At 45.7% G+C, this 21,386-nt stretch overlaps 1 protein-coding gene across 2 annotated transcripts in view; it reads left to right on the top strand.

Moving 5' to 3' along the window:
• ASTN2 (astrotactin 2) overlaps positions 1–21,386 on the top strand; it is a 1,024,651-nt gene that overhangs the window by 636,472 nt on the left and 366,793 nt on the right. The gene's annotated exons all lie outside the window — the stretch shown is intronic.

Here is a 21,386-nt window from a genome sequence, read left to right as displayed (position 1 = left end):
AGTGTGGAAGCCAGTTCAGGGAGGGATGTGGTGTGCCCAGGATCCCTCCGATGGGGAGATGGGCAGCATCGGGATCAGAACCCGAATCGGAGAGGATCTGGTAACCTTGATGGAGCAGTTGAGAGTGCTTATCGGCAGATGGACTTCCTGGAGTGCACATCTGCGTTGCCCTCCGGAGGCGGTCCATAACCTTTGTGGCACCATGGACCCGTTTTGTGGAAGATGCTGACACTTTTTCCAGGGACTGGGATGGAGGAGGGATGGTCTCAGGATGATTCAAGTGCATTACATTTATTGTGCATTTTATTTCTATTATTATTACATCAGCTCCCTCTCAGATCATCAAACATTAGATCCCGGAGATTGGGTACCCTGCTTTAGTGCATGCCATTGAGCAAGAGAAGTCAGTGCTCTCATGTGCGTGATGGTGTGCTTCAACGTGGGGTGAGGGAAGAGTTCAGTGGGATCATGATGGTGTGCGCGTAGCCCAGGGCCTGGCTGGTATTTAGTATTCAATCAGTAGTAGCTAGAGGACAGAGTCAGACAGGCCCCGGGGAGGCTGTGACAATGAAGAAGGGTGCTACTGTGAGGCTGGATGGTTAGTGCTGAGGCTGCAAGCGATGTGAGAGCATCAGCTCTGATGCTCACCTCTTGTAAATTCCCATCCACCCACCTCCGTGCCTGAAACGCTGGATTGAGGAACCTCAAGGTCCGACATAATGACATCTGTCTCCATTCTGGGGTGGACTTTTTTTTTTTTCTCCTTTCTCTTAAATTGCTCTCTGAGACCAAAAAAAAAAAGGAAAATATGCAAACTGCCCCAAATTGCACTCAACATACGCTGAATAAATATATACCCACAGAAGCATATGTTCAATGGCTGCTACTCCCTGCTTTTCAAAGCCAACTAGCTTATAAAGTCATTCTTCACGCAGAGTCTGGGTGATCAATGAGAAGGTGCAGCGTGAGGACGCAGCCTTAAGCTGCAAATTGAGTTTTTAGTTACAAAGGACAAGGAAGGAAAACCAGCCAGTGAAATCCAGCAGGCACTGGAGAGCCTGCACCTCCAACCTGTCCTATTGAGGACCTGTGGCCCCTCTATGTCTAGCTCTTGATGACTTCAGGAGTGGGTGAGAGGGGCTTCTTTGGAGTCAAGCTGGGTGGGTTTCAATCCTGATTCTGCCACTTCCAGTGTCATATGGGGACAAGTTGCCTTAAGTTCTTTGTTCTAGTCTCCGAGTATCAAAAAGGAGGTTTTATAATAGTACCCACCGTTCATGGTCATTGTGTAAAGTATAGCCAGAGTTAAGGAAACAGACTCGGGTGCTAGATTTTCTGTCTCTGTCATCTACTTACTACTGGCTGTGTGGCCTTGGGCAAATCAGTGAACCTCTCTGTGCCTCAGTTTCCCCATCTAAGTGTGCGTAATAGACTCCACCGCCAAGGGTTGCTGCAAGGAAGGGCGAGTTAATGCGTGTTCAGGTCTTCAGATGGGACCTGGCTCCGCAGGTAAGTGCTCAGGTCAAGGTCAAGACCATTTTCCCCACGTCCTCCCTTGCACACAGGTCTGTAGCACGCAGACCTTCTCAAAATGCCCTTTGGCTCTGTGCCATTCACAGAGAAAAGAAAACGGGAGGCTTCTAAAAACTAAAAGGTATCTAAGCATCTATGGTGTGGACCTAGAACAAGTCATCTCTTCTCGCCAAGCCTGCTTCCCATCAGTGAGTGGTGAAAATAATAGTGTTCAGTTGGCCAGAAAGTTTGTTTGTGTTTTTCTGTAAAATGGTATGGAACAAACTTTTTGGCCAACCCATTACATCCTTTTCTGAGTAGTAGGGAGACTTGATAAGATAATACACCCTAGCCATGTGCCCGGCATGTGAGGAGAGCATCATCAACGTCCATTTCCCTCCTGGCACCCTAAGAGCTTCCCTGGTGGCTCAGATGCTAAAGAATCTGCCTGCAATGCAGGAGACCTGGGTTCAGCCCCTCGGTGGGAAAGAACTTCTGGTGGAGGGGGTGGCAGCCCACTCCAGTATTCTTATGGAGAATTCCGTGAACCGAGGAGCCTGGCAGGCTGCAATCCATGGGGTCGCAGAGAATCAGACGTGAGTAACTAACACACATGCCCTAAAGACACAAAGTGTCCAAACCCAGGAGCCAGTGGTTAGGGTCCCAACCTTGACGAGAGGGCCTTCTTCACAGAGTGTCCCCGTCAGCCTGGCAGGTGCTGTGCTGGGTTGGCACAGACCTAAGCCTGTCACCCACCCCACACCTGCTCACCGTGTGATTTCGCCAAGCCCTTGGGCACCTCACACCTCAGGGTCCTCTTCTTCCAATGGGATTGGGGCCTCTATGTTGAGTCCTGTGAAACTGGAGCAGGATAACGAGCAGAAGAGTACTTTAGAAACTTGGACACGTGTGTGCAAGGTGGCAGACTGTGACCTGCCGTCTGAGCTCTGCCACCTGACAGGTGACGACAGCTGCCTGGGACTCAGTTTCCTTCTCTGGAAGATGAGAGTGGTGGTACCTGCACCTCCAGGCTGGGGCCAGCAGTGTGAATGGATACTCATCACACATTGAGAACAGGGCCCGGCACACAGTGAGCACTATTAAATGTTAGCTATTATTATTATTAATGAGATATACAGAGGCTGTTTATTATCATCACTACACAGTTATTGAATAGACATTCATCAGGACTGCTGGCAGATTTTCTTGGGAGAGTGTTTCCTGGCCTCTCTTCTGTTAATTTGCAGTATTTCTTGGTACCATATAGGAAACCTCGAGGACTGTAAGAAGGTATACGCTGGGACTTCCTGGGCAGCCCAGTGGTGAGGTCTCCACATTTCCACTGCAAGGGGCACCAGTTCGATCCCTGGTCGGGAAACTGAAATCCAGCATGCTGCACAGCATGACCAAAAAGAAAAAAGAAAAAAGAATGCATGCGTTTATTTTTTCTCCCCATGCCTCTCCACTTTGGAATAGATGCTCCTTGAGAGCTGGGGCTAAGGGTTTGTACATGTGATGGCCTGGAGGGCAGCTGGCTTTGAATAAGGGTTTGCTGAACTGAACGCCCAGCCCATGCAGGGCTCCAGAGAGTTGCAGAAGGCGTGACGACACCCCTCAGAAAGATGCCCAGGCTGTAGAGTGAGCTCCGAGCAATGTTCTCAACTCAGTCTCTCTAGAACAACCTTCTGCATGGATCCCCAGCTCAGGGGCCACTGACTCTCAAAACCTACCGCCTGGCCTCCCTGGGAATCCCTGTCAGCTGCTTGCAGAGAGCCACAGGAGGTCCAAGCTGGAAGGGCCCTTAGAGACCAGCTGCCAGCTTTCTCACTGCACAGAGGGGAAGACTGAGAGCCAGAGAAGGGAAGTGCGCAAAGCAGGGATCGTAACTTGCCTCTCCTAACTCCCAGGGCTCCTCCGATGGGAAAGGGAGGCGACCATAAATTTGCACAGCCGGCCCCAAACAGCATGTCGTAAGCAAACCCAGCCATGCATTTTGCCACTGCTAGAATGCCTTGTCTCATTGTGCCTTGCTATTGTGCTGCATTGATGTTGTGGTGTCCATGAACTGAAGGGGTTTTTTGTGTTTATATCTGGCTGCACGGGTCTTGGTTGTCCTGGGTGGGGTCTTTCGTTGCGGCATGCAGGCTCTTAGTGGCAGCACAGGGGATCAGTTCTCTGACCGTGGATCAAACCTCGGCTCCCTGTTTTGGGAGCTTGGAGTCTTAACCACCGGACCACCAGGAAAGTCCCTGAGCTGACATGTTGCAGCCCCACTGCATTCAGAAGATGACAGTTAGCATTTTTCAGCAATAGAGTATTTCTTGGAAGGCGCCTTATCTGTTCCATCTTCCCATCAGTGAGGTGGTTACTGTGTGCTTGGTCACCCAGTCACGTCAGACTCTTTGGCGACCCCAGAGACTGTATTCCACCAGGCCCCTCTGTCCATGGGATTTCCCAGGCAAGAATACTGGAGTGGGTTGCCATTTCCTCCTCCAAGGGATCTTCCCAACCCAGGCATCAAACCTGTGTCTCTTCCAGCTATTGCATTGGCAGGCAGATTCTTTACCACTGAGCCACCTGAGAAGCCCTCAATAAAGTATTTTTTAATTAAGGCATGTACATTTCTTTCTTTCTTTTTTTTTTTAAGAAATAGTGCTATGGCACACTTAATAGACTACAGTATATTGTAAATATAACTTTGATATGCACTGAAATACCAAAAATCTTTGTCTGGCGTGTGTTAGTGAGATATTCACTTTATTGCATTGTCCTGGAACAAAATCCTCAGTATCTCCAGGGTTTGCCTGCATTGGCATTTCAGCATTTTTCTTGAGCATAAACGAAGCATAAGCCTGTCAGAGTGTACCCACTTCCTCCAGTTGGTCTAAACTCTCCTGCAGGTCAGGGACCATTACAATCTATTTCTTTGTGTCTCCATACAACAAGAGTGATATGGTGAGTGGAAAGAGCGTGGGCTTGGAGTCAGACACACCTGGTGGCTCAGTAAAAGATCCACCTGCAATGCAAGAGACCCAGGTTCAATCCCTGAGTCAGGAAGATCCCCTGGAGAAGGGAATGGCTACCCACTCCACTATTCTTGCCTAGAGAATTCCATGGACAGAGGAGCATGGTGGCCTACAGTCCATGGGGTCATAAAGTGTCAGACACGACTGAGTGACTCACACTTTCACTTTACACACCTGTGTTTGCACCCCGGCCCTACTCTTGGAAAGCTGAGTGATAGGGAAAAGCACTTCTGGCCCCCAAACCAGTTTTCTCTTCTGCAGAATTAATCTAATGACAGCAGGCTCTTGGATCGTGGATTTTAGCAGAGTAGACCAGGGAAAATACCTCGTGCTTGGCCTGCAGTAGGTGTTCAAAGTGTTTGAATTTCCTTTCTCGTGTCTTCAGTAAGAACGTGTTGAAACTGCACAGATGGCTGACATGTGGAGAGAATGGCCTGTTGGTATTTCACTGGAACTCAAGCCAAAATGAAGCAACAGAACCAGACATTTTATTACATTCCAAAAATATTTACCAAGCATCGAATATTGAGTGATCATCATCATAATAACTAAACTTTTATAACAACTGACATTTTACCCTGTACCAGGCTCTATGTAAGAGACATTAAATGTCTAACTCCCCACTCCCACACCGCCCCCCGCCACACACACATATGGCAATTCTTCAGGTAGATAGGATTAGGCTCATTTTATATTGAGAAAATTAAGGCTTAAAATGTTAATGAAGTGACTGTTAATACATGGCTGGCTAAATGGCAGCACCAGGTGGGGTTCCGGCCTGACACCAAAGTGGACACGGGGTCTGTGCTGGACGGTGGGGTGGTGCTGACAAGCAGAAGCTGTGTGTGTTACACTCTGTCCTGAAATAGCCCGTAGGCTCAGAAGGAGACAGACTGTGAACCAGAAACCATCCGGCCTGGCAGAGCAAAGTTTGTGCTAGAAGAATAATTAACGTGGGAGAAAAGGGAAAAAATGATTCTTGTTCACTCCAGCCACCAAAAGGAAGTCAGGACTTCCACACGGGGATTTCTCATCTGTGATGATCCTCAGAGTTCCCAGCAACCTCAGGAGGCCGTGATTTATTATCAAGTCCATTGTAAAATGGGGAAGCCAGCATCAGAAAGGTGTGGTGACTTGCCCAAAGTCACAGGGCTAGGAAGTAGCAGCATCCAGATTAGACCATTCCTTTCTGTCTCTTCAACGTCCCTCTCCTTCTTGAGCTCAGGAAGCCATCTGCGAAGGGGGGCTATTTATGCTGTAACTTAGAGGATGCATAGGATTCTTTAGGAAGAGGAGGGCGGGCCCGGATGAGGGCATAGCATGGACAGAGATGCTGCGGTTGGACCCTGCCTAGAATGGGCACTGCTGGGCATGGACCCACATGGTTTCTGCATGCAGGTAGGACAGATGAGGCCCGGCGGTGTTTTGGGCAGCATTTCTGAAAGCCCTCCGAGGGCCTGAGGCGAGTGGGCTCTGCCTTCTTCACATGCAGGGAGGTCCGAGGTCCCGGTGGAGCTTACCCTGCCCAGGACTGTTGACCCCTGCAGTTCTTTTCTGCCTGCCTGCCACTCCTCCCTCCACGTCAGCATTGCAGACCAGCACAAACTGAGCGGCAGCTGAATTGACACGAGTTGATTAAAACTCCCAATAATTATGGGCTCTCCACTGGCCCGGTTGTCCAAATCAATGTCAGCAGTAATAGATGGGCAGGCCGGCCCTGTTGACAGACTGAGGCTGAGTGGGGAGGGGGCACACGGAGCTTCCCAACTCACTCCCTTTCTCGGCGGTTCTCCCACGGCCTCCAGGGACGAGGAGCGGCAGGCCCACTCAGTCTTCAGTCTAAAGGGTGTGTGCATGCAAGCTCAGTCACTTCAGTCGTGTCCGACTCTTTGTGACTCAAAGAATGGGTTGCCATTGCCTTCTCCAGGGGATCTTCCCAGCCCAGGGATCAAACCCAAGTCTCCTGCAATGCAGGCAGACTCTACTGTTGAGCCACCGGGGAAGCCCAATCAAAAGGGTGGTTCTTACTAAAGGACTCAGCTCCTGTGATCCTCTGTAACCTCAATGGCAAAATATCTGAGAGGTGCCTCTGAGCTTTGTTGTGGGGATTTGAAGAAATAGCTTATGGGAGATAGGCAGCACGTGGGAGGTGCTCCATAAACACCCATTTCATTTCCTTCCTTGCTTCCTTCTCTCTCTCTCCCTATTCCCAGGACCCTGTATCTCATCTGTGTATTCAGGACTACACTGTGGCATCCCAAGTCATAACTCTTCACAGTGACCTTTCAGCAGGGTTCTCAGAATCCTTGTGCAGCCCTAGCCAGTCTGACCTGCTGGGGACATCACAGGCTGCCTCCATATGGGTCAGGGGAAGGGAAAGTGTGAGTCACTTCAGTCCACCCCATGGTCTGTCCCCATGGACTGTAGCCTGCCAGGCTCCTCTGTCCATGAGATTCTCCAGGCAAGAACACTGGAGTGGGTTGCCAGGGGATCTTCCTGACCCAGGGATTGAACTCAGGTTCCCCACACTACAGGCAGATTCTTTACCATCTGCAATGGCGAAGAACCCACTTGCCAGTGCAGGAAACATAAGAACTGTGGGTTTGACCCCTGGGTTGGGAAGATCTCATGGGGGAGGGCATGGCAGCCCACTCCAGTACCCTTGCCTGGAGAATCCCATGGACAGAGGAATCTGGTGGGCTACAATCCATAGGGTAGCAAAGAGTCGGACATGACTGAAGTGACTTAGCATGCATACACGATGGAACTGGATGTGGGTCAGGGGAAAGAGCGCCTCATTAAAATCAGGGAACCTTCAGCAGTGGGCCTGATTGACTCCCCCTTGCTGTGTGACCTTAGGCAAGTCACTTGGCCTCTCTGGGCTTTAGTTTCTTCATCTGAGTGAACAGAATGATACTGGTCCTACCTTAACAATGTTAGGGAAAGCAAAGCTTGCCTGTGGCAATATTTTGCCTACTCTCTGCATGTAACGGGTCCCCTTCTGTTGTTTCTTGGATATGTTTCCTACTTGGGGTAAAGCAACAAGGTGTCTACAATAAGAGTTACCATTTTTTGAGCCCCTGCCATCGTGGCAGGTATGTGGCAGGTACGTGATCTGGTTGGGTTCTCTCACAAGTCCAGAGAAGTAAGAGAGACTCTTTTCAGTGGAAACCGAGGCTCAGGGAAGCCAGGGCACATAGGAAGACAGTGTCTGATCAGCTTCACTCGAAGTTGTGAGGATGCTCCATAACCGCCAGCATGCTCAGCCTCTCATTCCTGTCTAAGCTCACGGATGTCGTTGTCTCATTTAATCTTGACCATGGTCTTATGGTGCAGCGCTACTGTTAGGAGGCAGCACTGTTCCCTAGAGGCAGTGCTCTCATTCTGCTTGAACTTGGCAATGAGAGAGAGCAGGTGCTAGTAGAGGCCTTGGAGGAGGATGAAGCTTTGCCCATGATTAGGCAGGTTCAGTGGCATTCTTGTGATTTCTTAAAGTGTTGTTGTTGTTGTTAGTAACCAAGTCGTGTCTGACTCTTTGCGACCCCATGGACTGTAGCCCACCAGGCTTCTCTGCCCAAGGGATTTTCCAGGCAAGAATACTGGAGTGAGTTGCTATTTCTTTCTCCAGGAGATCTTCCTGACCCAGGGATCAAACCTGCGTCTCTGACATTGGCAGGCAGATTCTTTATTGCTGAGCCACGAGGGAAGCCCTTCTTAAACCATGTTCCCTCGATATAAGGAAATTCTCCATTTTCTTCTGAAATACTTCGGACCTAGTTCTCCCCTGTTCAAGATCCGTAGTTGCTTTGATAAACACCAAGCAGCTCAGAGCTAATAGTCTTCTCTATCTTGCTATTGCCCAATTCTTTGATTTTATAGCAGAGGAAACAGACTCAGAGGGTGGGATGTGCTTGCCCGAGGCCATCCAGCGAGAGACCAAGGGGGCAGAACTGGAATTCAGTGTTCTGGAGAGCTATTCCCCTGTATCTGTTGAGGCTTGTAAGGATCTGGCTTCTTATCTCCAGCATCCCATCTGCCTGCCGCTTCCACTTTGAGGATGGTTTTCTCACTACCAGTCTTCCCAAGGAAGAAACTGAGGTTCAGAGAAGCCACTTGAAGAGTTCAAAACGATAGCCAGTAAGAGGCTGAGTCTAAGCTGGAGCAGCTTCCATTACCCCTCCGTGCCTCTCATGTCCCAGGTTGTAGAAAAGAATGGAGGTACCACACTTGTGTCTCCCAGGGTTGGAGGGCAGGGTTTGTCCTCCAGTGCCACTAGAAAATGCCCCAGGTTTATTCACTTATTCAGAGTCAGTCAGCCCCAGGAAAAGTTATTCTGTTTTGTAAGTTGGTTGTTTTCCCTTCTGCTTTAGAACAGCTGGTCCACCTTCTAGACCTGGGGGTGGGGTGGTGGAACAGCTCATTACAAATTTTGTGCTCGGAGCAATTTGCATTCCATAATTAATGAACATTAAAATGCATAATTACAAACAGAAACAAATGGCTTGGTGCTGATGAAAAGTCAGGCTGGGAAGGAGCCAGAGCAGGCACAGGGGTGGAGGAGGAAGCTGGAAAGAGCAGGGCAGTGCCAGCCTGTGAGGGAAACAGCTGGGAATCCCCCAGCCCTCCCCTCTCAGATCCTCAAGGCTTTAAGCCTCAGGGACCCAGGCCCAGGATCTTCCTGTGGTTTCTCTTCCGAGATGGAGCAGAATGGAGGCTGTGAAACTCTGGAGCCTGGCTGGCCTAGGTTAGGCCCCAAGCTCTGTCACCTACTTACCATGAGACCTCAGGCAAAGGAGCAATACTGCCAGAAATGGGGTCATCGTCAGCTGGACCTGCCCCCTCTCTCCTGCCAGCTTCTGGTCCCACAGAGCCTGCCTTCCAAGGCTGCTTCTGTGAGCTCCAAGGAAGTACTTAGAGATAATTGAATTCACTTACTTCAGTAATCTCTTCTAAGTAGGAAAGCAGATCACTCCACTCCTCTGCCAATAGACCTCCAGTGCCTTCTAGTTACACTTAGAATAAACTTGAGATGCCTTCTCATGACCAGAGTCCAGGGTTAGCAATTTTTTTGTATAAAGGGCCATGCAGCGAAACATTTTAGACTTTGAAAGTCATGTGTGGTCCTTTCGTCATTATCTTCTTTAAAAACAAATAAACAAGCAAAACCCTTTTAAAATGTAAAGAGACATTTTTAGCTCTAGAGCTGTGCAAAAATAGGCTGTGAAGGAGTGGATTTCTTTTCTCTATTTCTCCCACTAAAAACAACTAAAGCCTCCAGAGGTGATCTATAAAACAAATTAAGATGGTGGGCTTCCCAGGTGGCGCTAATGGTCCGGAATCATCCTGCCAGGGCATGAGACTCAAGGGATGTGGGTTTGATCCCTGGGTCGGGAAGATCCCCTAGCATAGGAAATGGCAACCCTCTCCAGTATTCTTGTCTGGAGAATTCCATAAACAGAGGAGTCTGGCGGGCTACAGGTCATGGGGTCACAAAGAATCAGGCACGACTGGGCACACCCAAGACTGTGAAAGGTGGAGAGAAGGAGGCAGGTCAGTTTAGGGGTTTTGAGACCAAGGAAGACATGCTGGTCATTCCCTGCATTTTCTTTCTGCCTCATGTCCCAAGCCTGGAGTTGAAGGAGCCAGCATCTATGAAATAAAAGCCTGTAGAGAGACAAAAACAAAGAAAAAGCAGAAAACCTCCACAAAAAAAATCAAATAAAACAAAAACAATCAAAAGCCTGCTTTCTTCAGCCAGAGTATTAGGAAAAGGGAAGCCAACCAACCAACACAGAAGATTTTAGGCACTGACCATTCTATTCTAGCCAAACATCACAGGAAAAATAAGTAAATAGCAACAACATGCCTGTTCCCCACCCATGCTAATCAAGGTCAAGTAGGGAACTAGATTTCATCTTTAGCAGGCTGTACTGAGACAGTCTGCCAACCCAGTCCTCCCTGCCTGCTAGCGGGGTGTCAGAGGTCAGGTAAGGAGCCAGGACTTTAGTCCCCACTGAGAGGTAATGAGCGGCCCTCCTAACTCCATCCAAGGTCTGTCCAGTGTCAGTGGAGACTAAATGAAGAGCCTGGATGTCACCCTCAACCTTCAGTAATACGCTGTTCTCCCAAGGCTGCTGAGGATGCTAGTAGAAAGTCAGGGCCATTGATCAGTAGTGATGAAGCCACTCCTCCTCGCCACCCACATGGTGTCAGTGGGGAACAGAGGCTCTGCATACCTACTGTTCCCATCCAGGAGGGTATCAGCAGAGTCCCAGTAGGGAGGCAGATTGCCACCACTCCCAAGCACAACGAGGACCCTTCCCTCTTGGGTATCCATGGAGGCCAAGTGGGGAAACTGGAGTTCTGTCTCCTCCTGACAATTACCAGCTGTGTCTCCCCTTTCCCCTGCTGGAGCGGTGTCAGAAAAAGCCAGATTAAAAAAAGATATCTTTAAGATTCAGAATTTTAAAAAATACTAATATAACATAATGCCAGAAAAGTCTAGGTTTCCATTGGGAATCACTTGTCATACTAAGAATAAGAGCTAGGGAGATCTCAAACAGAATGAAAAAAGACAGCCAGTAAATGCTGCTACCAAGATAACAGAGATATTATAATTATCTGACGAATATGCTGGGATAGCCCTAATAAAAATGCTTAAACAAGCAATTATAAGCACAGATTAAAAAAAAAAAAAAAAGACAGGAGAGAGGAAGAAAATCTCAACAAAGAACCAAAAAATATAAAGGAGAAGCAAATGGAAATTATGTAACTGAAAAATACAATAAATGATTTTTAAAAATAAAGCAGTGGATTGACTCACCAGCAGAATGGAGAGGACAAGGAAAATAATCAGTGAACTGAGAGAACAATAGAAATTACCCACTCTGAACATCAAGAGAAAATAGATTGCAAAAGAAAATGAACACAGCCTCATGGGCCTGTAGGACTGGGAAAAAAAGATCTAACATTTGTGTCATTGGAATCCCAGAATAAGAGAAGAAACAGCAGGACTGAAAAAGTACACAAATGAACAATGGCTAAAAACTGCCCCGATTTAGCAAAATGAATCATTCTACAGATTCAAAAAGCTGAGAAAACTCAAGGATAAACACACAAGTCCACACCAACACATCATAGGCAAATTTCTGGAAGATGTCTTTAAAAAGAATCTTAAAAACAAGGAGAGAGAAATGACATCTACAGGGAAAAACCATTTGAATGACAGTGGATTCTCATAAGAAATCATGGAGGCCAGAAGGAAGTGGCATAACATTTTGCAAGTGATGAATAAAAAATAGATCTGTCAACCCAGAAGCCTGTGTCCTATAAAATAATCTTTCAGGAATGAAGGAGAATGAAGATATTCTAGGATGCAGGAAAACTAAGAAAATTTGTCACCTGTAGACGTTTCAATAAATGCCTAATGAAAGTTACCAAACAGAAAGGCAATCATAAAAGAAAGAATCTTGGAACACTGGAAGGGAAGAAAGAACATGGTTATCAAAAATACAGGTAATTGCCTTAGACCTTTTTTCTCCTCTTGAGTTATCTTCATTGTGTTTTTATGATTAAAGCCAAAATGATAGCAATATCTGATGTGCTTCTAAATACAGTCCACCCAATATCCCCAGGTTTCACAGCCACAGATTCAACAACCTCCGATGTAAATTTCCCAGGTGGTTGGATTTGTAGCCAGACCGCCTGCAGATGTGGAGTGTCTGTAACTGTGTTCACTGTACCAGGCCATATAAAGGACTTAAGCGTCAGTGGAGTTTGGTATCCCTGTGGAGTGCTGGAACCAGTCTGCTATGGATACTGAGGGACAACTGTGTGCTTAGAAGAATATTAAGAAAATTACCACATCTTCTTGCATCCTTGGTTTCCCTGGTGAAGTGAAAGTCACTCATTCGTGTCTGACTCTCTGCAACCCCATGAACTATACAGTCCATGGAATTCTCCAGGCCAAAATACTGGAGTGGGTAGCCTTTTCCTTCTCCAGGGGATCTTCCAGTTCAATTCCTGGGTGGGGAAGATCTGCTGGAGAAGGGATAGTCTACCCACTCCAGTAGTCTTGGGCCTCCCTTGTGGCTCGGCTGGTAAAGAATCCACCTGCAATGTGGGAGACCTGGGTTTGATCCCTGGGTTGGGAAGATTGCCTAGAGAAGGGAATGACTACCCATCCAGTACTCTGGCCTGGAGAATTCTATGGACTGTATAGTCCATGGGGTCGCAAAGAGTCAGACGTGACTAAGTGACTTTCACTTTCACTTTTAAGAAAATTATGTTATAAATGGGTAAGGATAAAAGGACATAAAGAGAAGTAAGTTTTCTACACATCAATTAAACTGGTAAATGCTGTCACCAGTACACTAGGATAAGTTATGCATACTAGAACAACCACTAAAAACTATACCAAGAGATGTGTCCCCAAATATTATAGATGCATTAAAATGAAGTTCTAAAAAGGGCTCAAGTAACCCACAGGAAGGTAAGGCAAAGAAAGCAGAGAAATGAAAAGCAGAGATCAGTAAACAGAAAATAAGCCAGTAGACTTAAGTTCCAAGATATCACTAATCACATTAAATATAAGTGATCTTACTACACAAATTAAAAGACTGGAATTGGCAGAGTGGTTAAAAATCACAACCCAAGTATATGCTCTCTGTGAGGAACTCACTTCACATATAATGATTTATGTAGATTTGAGAGTAAACAGAAAAAAAGATACATATATATAGCAAACAAAAGCTGAAGTAGCTTTATTAATATTGTAAAGTAGGCCTTAGAGCAAAGAGAAGGACTCTGAATGTAATAATGAAAGGGTTGTCCACCAGGGAGACATAGAAATCATAGATATTTATGCATTGAACAACAGAGCTGCAAAATGTATGAAGCAAAAATTAATTGAACTGAAAGGAAAAATAGACTAATGCAGTTATATCTGGATCCTTCCATAACTGCCCCCCCACCTCAACAACTGATAGAACAGGTAGAAAATGAACAATGTTATAGATTAGCTTAGTAACACCTCCAGCTAGAAGGATCTAGTTAACATTTATAGAACTCTCTGCTCAGCAGCAACAGAGAACATTCTTTTTAAGTGCCTATGGGACATGTATTGAGATAGACTGTATTCTGAGCCATGGTAAAAGTCTCAACAAATTTAATGAATTTAAATCATACAGAGTATGTACTCCAGCCACCGCAGAATCAAACTAGAAAGCAGTAATAGATAACACCTGGGATACCTAAACACCTAAATACCTGAAAAATACGCAACATATTTCTAAATAATCTATGGGTCAAAGAGGAAGTCTCAAGGGAAATTAAAAATACATTGAACAGAATGAAATAAAAAGACAATATATCAAAATTTGTAGGACACAGCTAGCACAGTAATTCATCCTTTTCCTTAAAGTGAAAGTCTTTATATTTAATGAGGAGGAAATTTATAGCCATAAATGCATATATTAGGAGAAAAAAGTTTCAAATGAGTAATCTAAGTTCCTATCTCAAGAACCTACTAAAAGGAGAATAATAAACCCAAATCAAACAGAAGAAATCAATACAATTGAAAACAGAAAAAAGATAAAAATCAATGAAACAACAAAAAGCTCATTTGAAAATGTCAAGAAAATTGAAAAAATAAACAAAATGGCAAGACTTTTAAAGAAAAGAAGAGGGAAGACCCAAGTTTCCATCAGGAATCAAGTGTTAGTTGCTCAGTTGTGTCCAACTCTTTGTGACCCATGGACTGTAGCTCGCCAGGCTCCTCTGTCCATGGGATTTTCCAGGTGAGAATACTGGAGTGGGTAGCCATTCCCTTTTCCAGGGGTTCTTCCTGACCCAAGGATCAAGCCCACGTCTCCTGCATCGCAGGCAGATTCTTTACTCTCTGAACCATTAGGAAACTTGAAGAAATAAACAAAATAGCAAGACTTTTAAAGAAAAGGGAAGACACAAGTTACCAATATCAGGAATAAGACAGATGATATCACTATAGACCCTGCAGACATCAAAAAGGTTAATAAAGAACCGCTACAAATAGCTATACCCACGTATATTTGACACCCTAAATGAAATGAACTACTTCCTTGAAAAATGCAAAATACGACAATTCACCCAATATGAAACAGATATTTGAATTGCCCTATAACTTTTGTTTTTAATTTTTGCTGAACTGGGTCTTAGTTGCAGCATACAGAATCTTTGATCATCATCGTAGCTTGCTGGATCTTAGTTACAGCATGTGGGATTGAACCCAGGTCCCCTGTCTTAGAAGTACAAAGTCTTAGCCATTGGACCACCAGGGAAGTCCCCCTATAACTTTTAAGAAAATTCAAAATGTCACTTAAAAACTCCCCTCAAAAAAATCTATAAGTTTGGATAATTTCACTGGAGATGCAGACCTCGGAGTATGTCTCACACCTTGTGTAAAAATTAACTTGAAATGCATCATAGAATTAGAATTAAATGTAAAACCTAAAGCTATAACACTTCTAGAACACACACACACATATATGAGCAACTATTTGAGATTTGAGCTTGGCAAAGTGTTCTTAGATTCCAAGATATAGTTTTTATGATCCATAAAAGAGAAAATGATAACTTGGATTTCATCAAAATGAAAAACACTTGCTCTGTGAAAGCTCAGTGGAAGATGATGAGAAGACAAGTTACAAAGTGGGAAAGAAAATATTTACAAACTGCGTATCTGACAAAAGTCTAACGTCTGGAATATATAAAGAACTCTCAGACCTTAAGGATGATAAGCAATCCAATTAGGAAATGAGCAAAAAACATTGAGAGACATCTCACTGAAAAGGATATAGAGATGACAGATAAACCAAAGATGTTCAGTATCATTAACTATTAGGAAAATGCAAATTGAAGCCACAGTGGGGGTATGACTACACCTCTGTCAGGGTGGCTAAAATGAAACAATATCCACAACATGAAATGTTGACAAGGATGTGGAGAAACTGGACTGCTCATATTTTGCTTGTGGGCATTTAAATTAGTACCACCACCCTGGAAAAGCTTCCTAAAAATATTAGACATGCAATGATCATACAACTGAGAAATTATACTCCTTGGCCTTTTTTCCCTCCCAGGGGAATAAAAACTTACGTCCTCACACACAAAAAAAGACCCTGCACACCAGTGCAGCTTTAGCACTTACCACGTGGTACAGCTGTAAAGAATCTGCCTGCCAGTGCAGGAGATGCCAGATATGCAGATTCAATCCCTGGGTCGGGAAGATCCCTGAGAGAATGAAATAACATCCCACTCCAAGTATTCTGCCCTGGGAAATTTCATGAACAGAGGAGCCTGGCAGGCAACAGTCCATGGAGATGCAAAGAGTCGGACAAGACTGAAGCAGCTAGCACACACACACACACACACTCATAGTCCCTCCATACCATAGCATAATACTCTTCATTTAAAAAAAAGAAAATACTCTTCATTTAAAAAGGAACTAAATATGGGCACATGAAACCACCTGGATGAATATGAGAAATGTGCTAGTGAAAATTCAACTCCTGAAAAGTTCATTTGATTTATGATTTTATTTATGTAACCATCTTGAAATGACAAACATTATAGAAACAGAGAACACACTGGTTGTTGCCAAGTACTCAGGAAGGGAGTCAGGTGAGCAGTGGGTATGGCTTTAAAAGGGCAAGAGGAGGAATGAACGTAGTGGTGGAAATGTCCTGTATCTTGATTGTCTATATGTATATCCTGGGTGTGATACTTTACTATAGTTTTGCAAGATGTTACCATTGAGGGAAACTGGTAACGCATCATATCTTTCTGTGTTGTGCTGTGTGTGGTTAGTCGCTCAGTCATGCCTGTCTCTTTGTGACCCCATTGACTGCAGCCCTCCAGGCTCCTCTGTCCATGGGGATTCTCCAGGCAAGAATACTAGAATGGGTTGCCATTCCCTTCTCGAGGGGATCTTCCCAACCCAGGGATGGAACCCAGGTCTCCCACATTGCACGCAGATTCTTTACTATTTGAGCCTTATTTCTTAAAGTGTCCTGTGAATCTCTAAGTATCTCAACATTTTTAAATGCATAATTAAAAAGAAAAAAAGCACAGTTCTCTGATTACATTTGTCCTATAGACCACAGTTTGCCAACCCCTGGCTTAAGTGATCTGGTCCCTTCCTACCTCTCCCCGCTTGCCTTATACTAACCTTGTTTATTCCTGTCTCATGGAGCTTCAGCTGCGTTGGTCTCCTCTGTTCCATGGATAGGACAACACTGTTCCTGACTCAGGACTTTCATACTTGCTATTACTTCTTGGATAACTCTCTCCACTTATATTCTATTGGGAGATTCTACTTAGTGTTCAGGCTTTGCTCAAGCGCTCAGTTTATACCTCTTTGACTCTATCCCCATTCACTTTTTATCACATTGCACTTTTGTTGTACTCATGTATGGATGTGAGAGTTGGACTATATAAAGAAAGCTGAGCGCTGAAGAACTGATGCTTTTGAACTGTGGTGTTGGATAAGACTTTTGAGAGTCCCTTGGACTGCAAGGAGATCCAACCAGTCCATTCTAAAGGAGATCAGTCCTGGGTGTTCTTCGGAAGGACTAGTGTTGAAGCTGAAACTCCAATAGTTTGCCCACCTGATGTGAAGAACTGACTCATTGGAAAAGACCCTGATGCTGGGAAAGATTGAGGGCAGGAGGAGAAGGGGATGACAGAGGATGAGATAGTTGGATGGCATCACCGACTCAATGGACATGAGTTTAGGTAAACTCCGGGAGCTGGTGATGGACAGGGAGGCCTGGTGTGCTGTGGTTCATGGGGTCTCAAAGAGTCAGACACGACTGAGTGACTGAACTGAAGTGAACGTTTGTTGTACTTCTTTACACTATGAAAAAATCATTTTACTTCCTGTTAATTATTTGTCTTCTCTCTAGAATTTATTCCCCTTGAGAACAAGATCTTGCTTGTGTTCTTTACTGCTATGTCCAGCACCCAGCATGTGTGCTTAGCACTGAGTAGACGGTCAGGATATGTTTGTTAAATGATCCAGTGAAGGACTTAGATGGGTGAGAAAGAAAAGAAATGCTGATAGTCCCACTTAGGCTTCGTGGGGAGAATGGGTTCGTCCATGTACCGTTTGTTCCCCGACCCGTTCTTTTATGCTTCATTCATGGAGTGCTTATGATGTGCCAGCTTCTGAGGCAGATATTCTAGGTGGTTTTCTCACAGGGTCTCCAGAAATGCCTCCCAGAAAGGCGTTCTTATTTCTCTCTTACAGAGGAGCCTGAGACTGTTTCCGAGGGGAAGCACTTGCCTAGATGCTCAGCATCAAAGGCCTGTGTGCAGTTCGAGACTGAAATCACCCTTGTCTCCTGTCTCGTCAGGTCCCGTCTCCAAGCTATTCCTCCTCTTTAAAGAAAGCAAGCTGAGGCCCAGCTCGGTACAAGGTCACTGGGCACATGAGTGGTATTCCTGGGGAGGGTTCTGTTCTTCCTCTTCCTAGAAAACAGAATGTCCCTTTTGCTTCAGTGACATCTGTCTTCTCCGTAAAAATACACCTCTGACCCAAGCCCCCCTCCTTTGATACTTCCCAGTCAAGCACATTGACAGAATTTCCATGCTTCTTCACATTTCCTGGGTAACTAGTTCTCTGTCTAACAGATAGGTGTATTTCTCATTTCTCAATCTGGATCCTAAGCTCCTTAATCATACCCAGAATGGCAGCTGGCAGCTAGTGTCTGCCGAACACCGTGCCAAGCGCTTGATATATTTATCTCACTGTATTAGTTATCTATTGCTGTGTAACAAATTATCCCGAAATTGGGCAGCTTAAAACAAAAGGCATTTATTATCTCACGCCAGTTCTGAGGATTAGAAATTTAAGAGCAGCCTAGCAAACTCGGTGGCTTAAGAAAATAGAAATGTGTTCTCTCGAGGCTCTCTGAAGGCCGGATGTGTGAGATCACAGTGTCAGCAGGGTCCTGCCCTGTCCTAGGGCTCTAGGGGAGAATGTCCCAGCCTCTCTGGCTTCTGGTGGCTGCAGCGTTGGGTGGCTTGTGGCCACGTCACCCCAGTTGCTGTGTCCCCCGCCCCACATGGGCCTCTCTGTATGCAATCTCTCTCTCTGCTTCCCTGTTAAAAGGACCTTTGTGACAGCATTTAGAGCTTTTACCGTAGGAGGAAGCATTCTTAGGTTCCAAAGATTAAGGAGGCTTCCCAGGTGGCGCTAGTGGTAAAGAACCCGCCTGCCAAGGCAGCAGTCGTAAGAGACGCAGGTTCGATCCCTGGGTCAGGAAGATCTCGCCTGCAGGAGAGCATGGCGATCTCTTCCAGTATTCTTGCCTGGAGAATCCCATGGACAGAGGAGCCCAGCAGGCTCCAGTCCATGGGTTGCAAAGAGTCAGACACGACTGAAGCAGTTTAGCACGCACGTAGCCCATGTGCGTTAGCCTCTCACATGACCTCATAGGTTTGCCATGAAGGTTAACTGAATTAAATCAGATCAAGTGCTTAGATTATGCTTGGAGTATAAGATGTATTGTTTTAAAGAACAGGAGTGGTGGGGAATCAGTAGGGGATGATGGAAAGAATAGTGAGTTACCTGATTGAGTAGTATTTTCTGTTACCTGGTGAGAAGGTCAGCCTTCCCTTCTAGCACTCACCCCTGAGTCTTGCAGACAGACAGCCCGGCCTTGGGTAGCAGCACATGCCGTCAAATGACCCCATGACCAAGTGCCTTTCTGGCTGACACTAAATGTTCTGAGACAAGCAGGGGCCTCCTCTGAGCTTGTATTAATATGTACAGCACTTCACTCCCACGGAAAATTGATTTTTCTTTTTAAGCACAAAATGTAGCCAGTTTTATAACCTTTCTGCCGCTTGACAAAGGCCATTTATAACCGACTCTCTCTGTCACCCCTCCTGGCGGCAGTCTCAAGTGTCAGGAAGAACTCTCTCGTGCATTTGTAATTATGAGTTTTTCTTAGGCAAAATTTAATTTCCAAGAGAGCTGACCTTTTTTTGTTACTGTGGGTTTTGTAAATTAACTTTGGGGTGTGTGTTTTGTTATTGATGTTGTTCAGGATGATGGCTTAGGGAGGAGGGAGGGGACAGGGGAGCTGGTTGGGAGGAGAGGAACATGGGGTGGGCATTTTAATCAGCAATGTCCAGTGATGGATGAAGAGGGCTGGGCTCTGAGTGTTAATCTTGGTGGATAGGAAATGCCAGCCGAATGACTGAAATTAAAACCTAGTACCTCATTTTCTCTCCTGAACCCAGGAGAGTTGGGACTGTGTTCTCCATCTGCTGGACTGGAGATGAGCTCAGCTTCATCAAATGATAGGAAAGTAGATTAAATAAATAGGTGGTTTTCCTGAGGCTCTAAGAACTTCCATTCACAGAGAACTTAGCAGGTGCCAAAAAGAGCAAAAAGAGCCTTCAACTGAGATCACTCAAGGTGGGAATCGGTGAGGTTTTTAAGGAACCAGAGGGCAGCCCATTTGGTTACCAGAGGAAGGTGCCTGTGGCTAGACAGAGGCTTTGAAATCATCTGTCCATGGGATCAGTAGCTGGACCATGGCTGTCAGCTTTAGGAAGGTTCAGTTTGCTGCTGTTGTTTAGAATGCATTTATTTGCACTCGGGAGTGATACTATTTAGAAATATCACACTGGTGGCCACTAGGAGGATGATAGAGAGGAGGCCGGACTGGAGGTTAGCAGACTGTTTAGGAGGCCTTTTGTGGAGATATACAAGTCTCATTTAGGAATTCAGGCTCTTCAGGCTGGAGAACAGGTGACTCGTTCAAGACAGGAAGGAAGAGAAATTGCATTTGATGAGCACCAAGTTCAGTTCAGTTCAGTTCAGTTCAGTCGCTCAGTCGTGTCCAACTCCTTGCAACCCCATGAATCACAGCACGCCAGGCCTCCCTGTCCATCACCAACTCCCAGAGTTCACTCAGACTCACGTCCATCGAGTCAGTGATGCCATCAAGCCATCTCATCCAAGTGCATGCCAAATTCCAAAGTAAGCTATGCAGCCCCTGTGATTCAACTTAAGCTTGATACCAAATCCGCTGAAGCAGGTGCTGGCTGAGCTTAACAGATAAGGAAGTTGAACTCAGAGAGGGCGAGTAACTTACCCCAGATCAGGCGGGAAGAAGGGGAAGATCTGGAATTTAAACTCATATTGGTAGACGCTCTTAAAAATGTATCTGGCTACCTCCCCAAGTGACCCAGTGGGACAATAATAATAAACACAGTACTGATGATGACCCCAGCAAGGTCAGAGTTCATAGCAGCTCACATCTGCTTGCGTGGTTGCCGTATGAGCCGTGGAATTCTTAGCACTCTGCACACACGGACTCCCTTCATTCTTACAACTTTACAAGACAGGTATCAACAAAAGTTCCATTTTACACGTGGGCACACTGAGGTTCAGAGGGGTAAAGGAATTTGTCCAGGGCCATACAGCTATTATTTAGTGGTTGGTCAGATAAGACTCTGTTGCTGTTTGTTTTTAAAGATTTTTTTTTTTTAGATGTAGACCCTTTTTAAAGTCTTTAGTGAATTTGTTACAAAATTGTTTCTGTTTCATGTTTTGGTGTTTTGGGCCACAAGGCATGGGGGAATCTCAGTCCCCAACCAGGGAAGGAGCCCACACCCGCTACGTTAGAAGACAAAGGCTTAACCACTGGGCTGCTAGGGAAGTCCCGCAGTCATATAAGACCTTGAGCTGCTCTCTGCGGTCCTGACAGAGACCCTTCGCAGGGGTGAGAGGAGAGGGAGTGATGAGACCACTGCCTCTCCAGCCGTAACCTCCCTACTCCTCTCTCTCCCTCTGAG

The sequence above is a fragment of the Oryx dammah genome, unplaced genomic scaffold (genome assembly GCF_014754425.2).
Source record: "Oryx dammah isolate SB20612 unplaced genomic scaffold, SCBI_Odam_1.1 HiC_scaffold_1, whole genome shotgun sequence".
Taxonomy (NCBI): Eukaryota; Metazoa; Chordata; class Mammalia; order Artiodactyla; family Bovidae; genus Oryx; species Oryx dammah.
The sequence above is the reverse complement of the archived record's forward strand: the minus strand, read 5'-3'. Positions and strand labels throughout refer to the sequence as shown.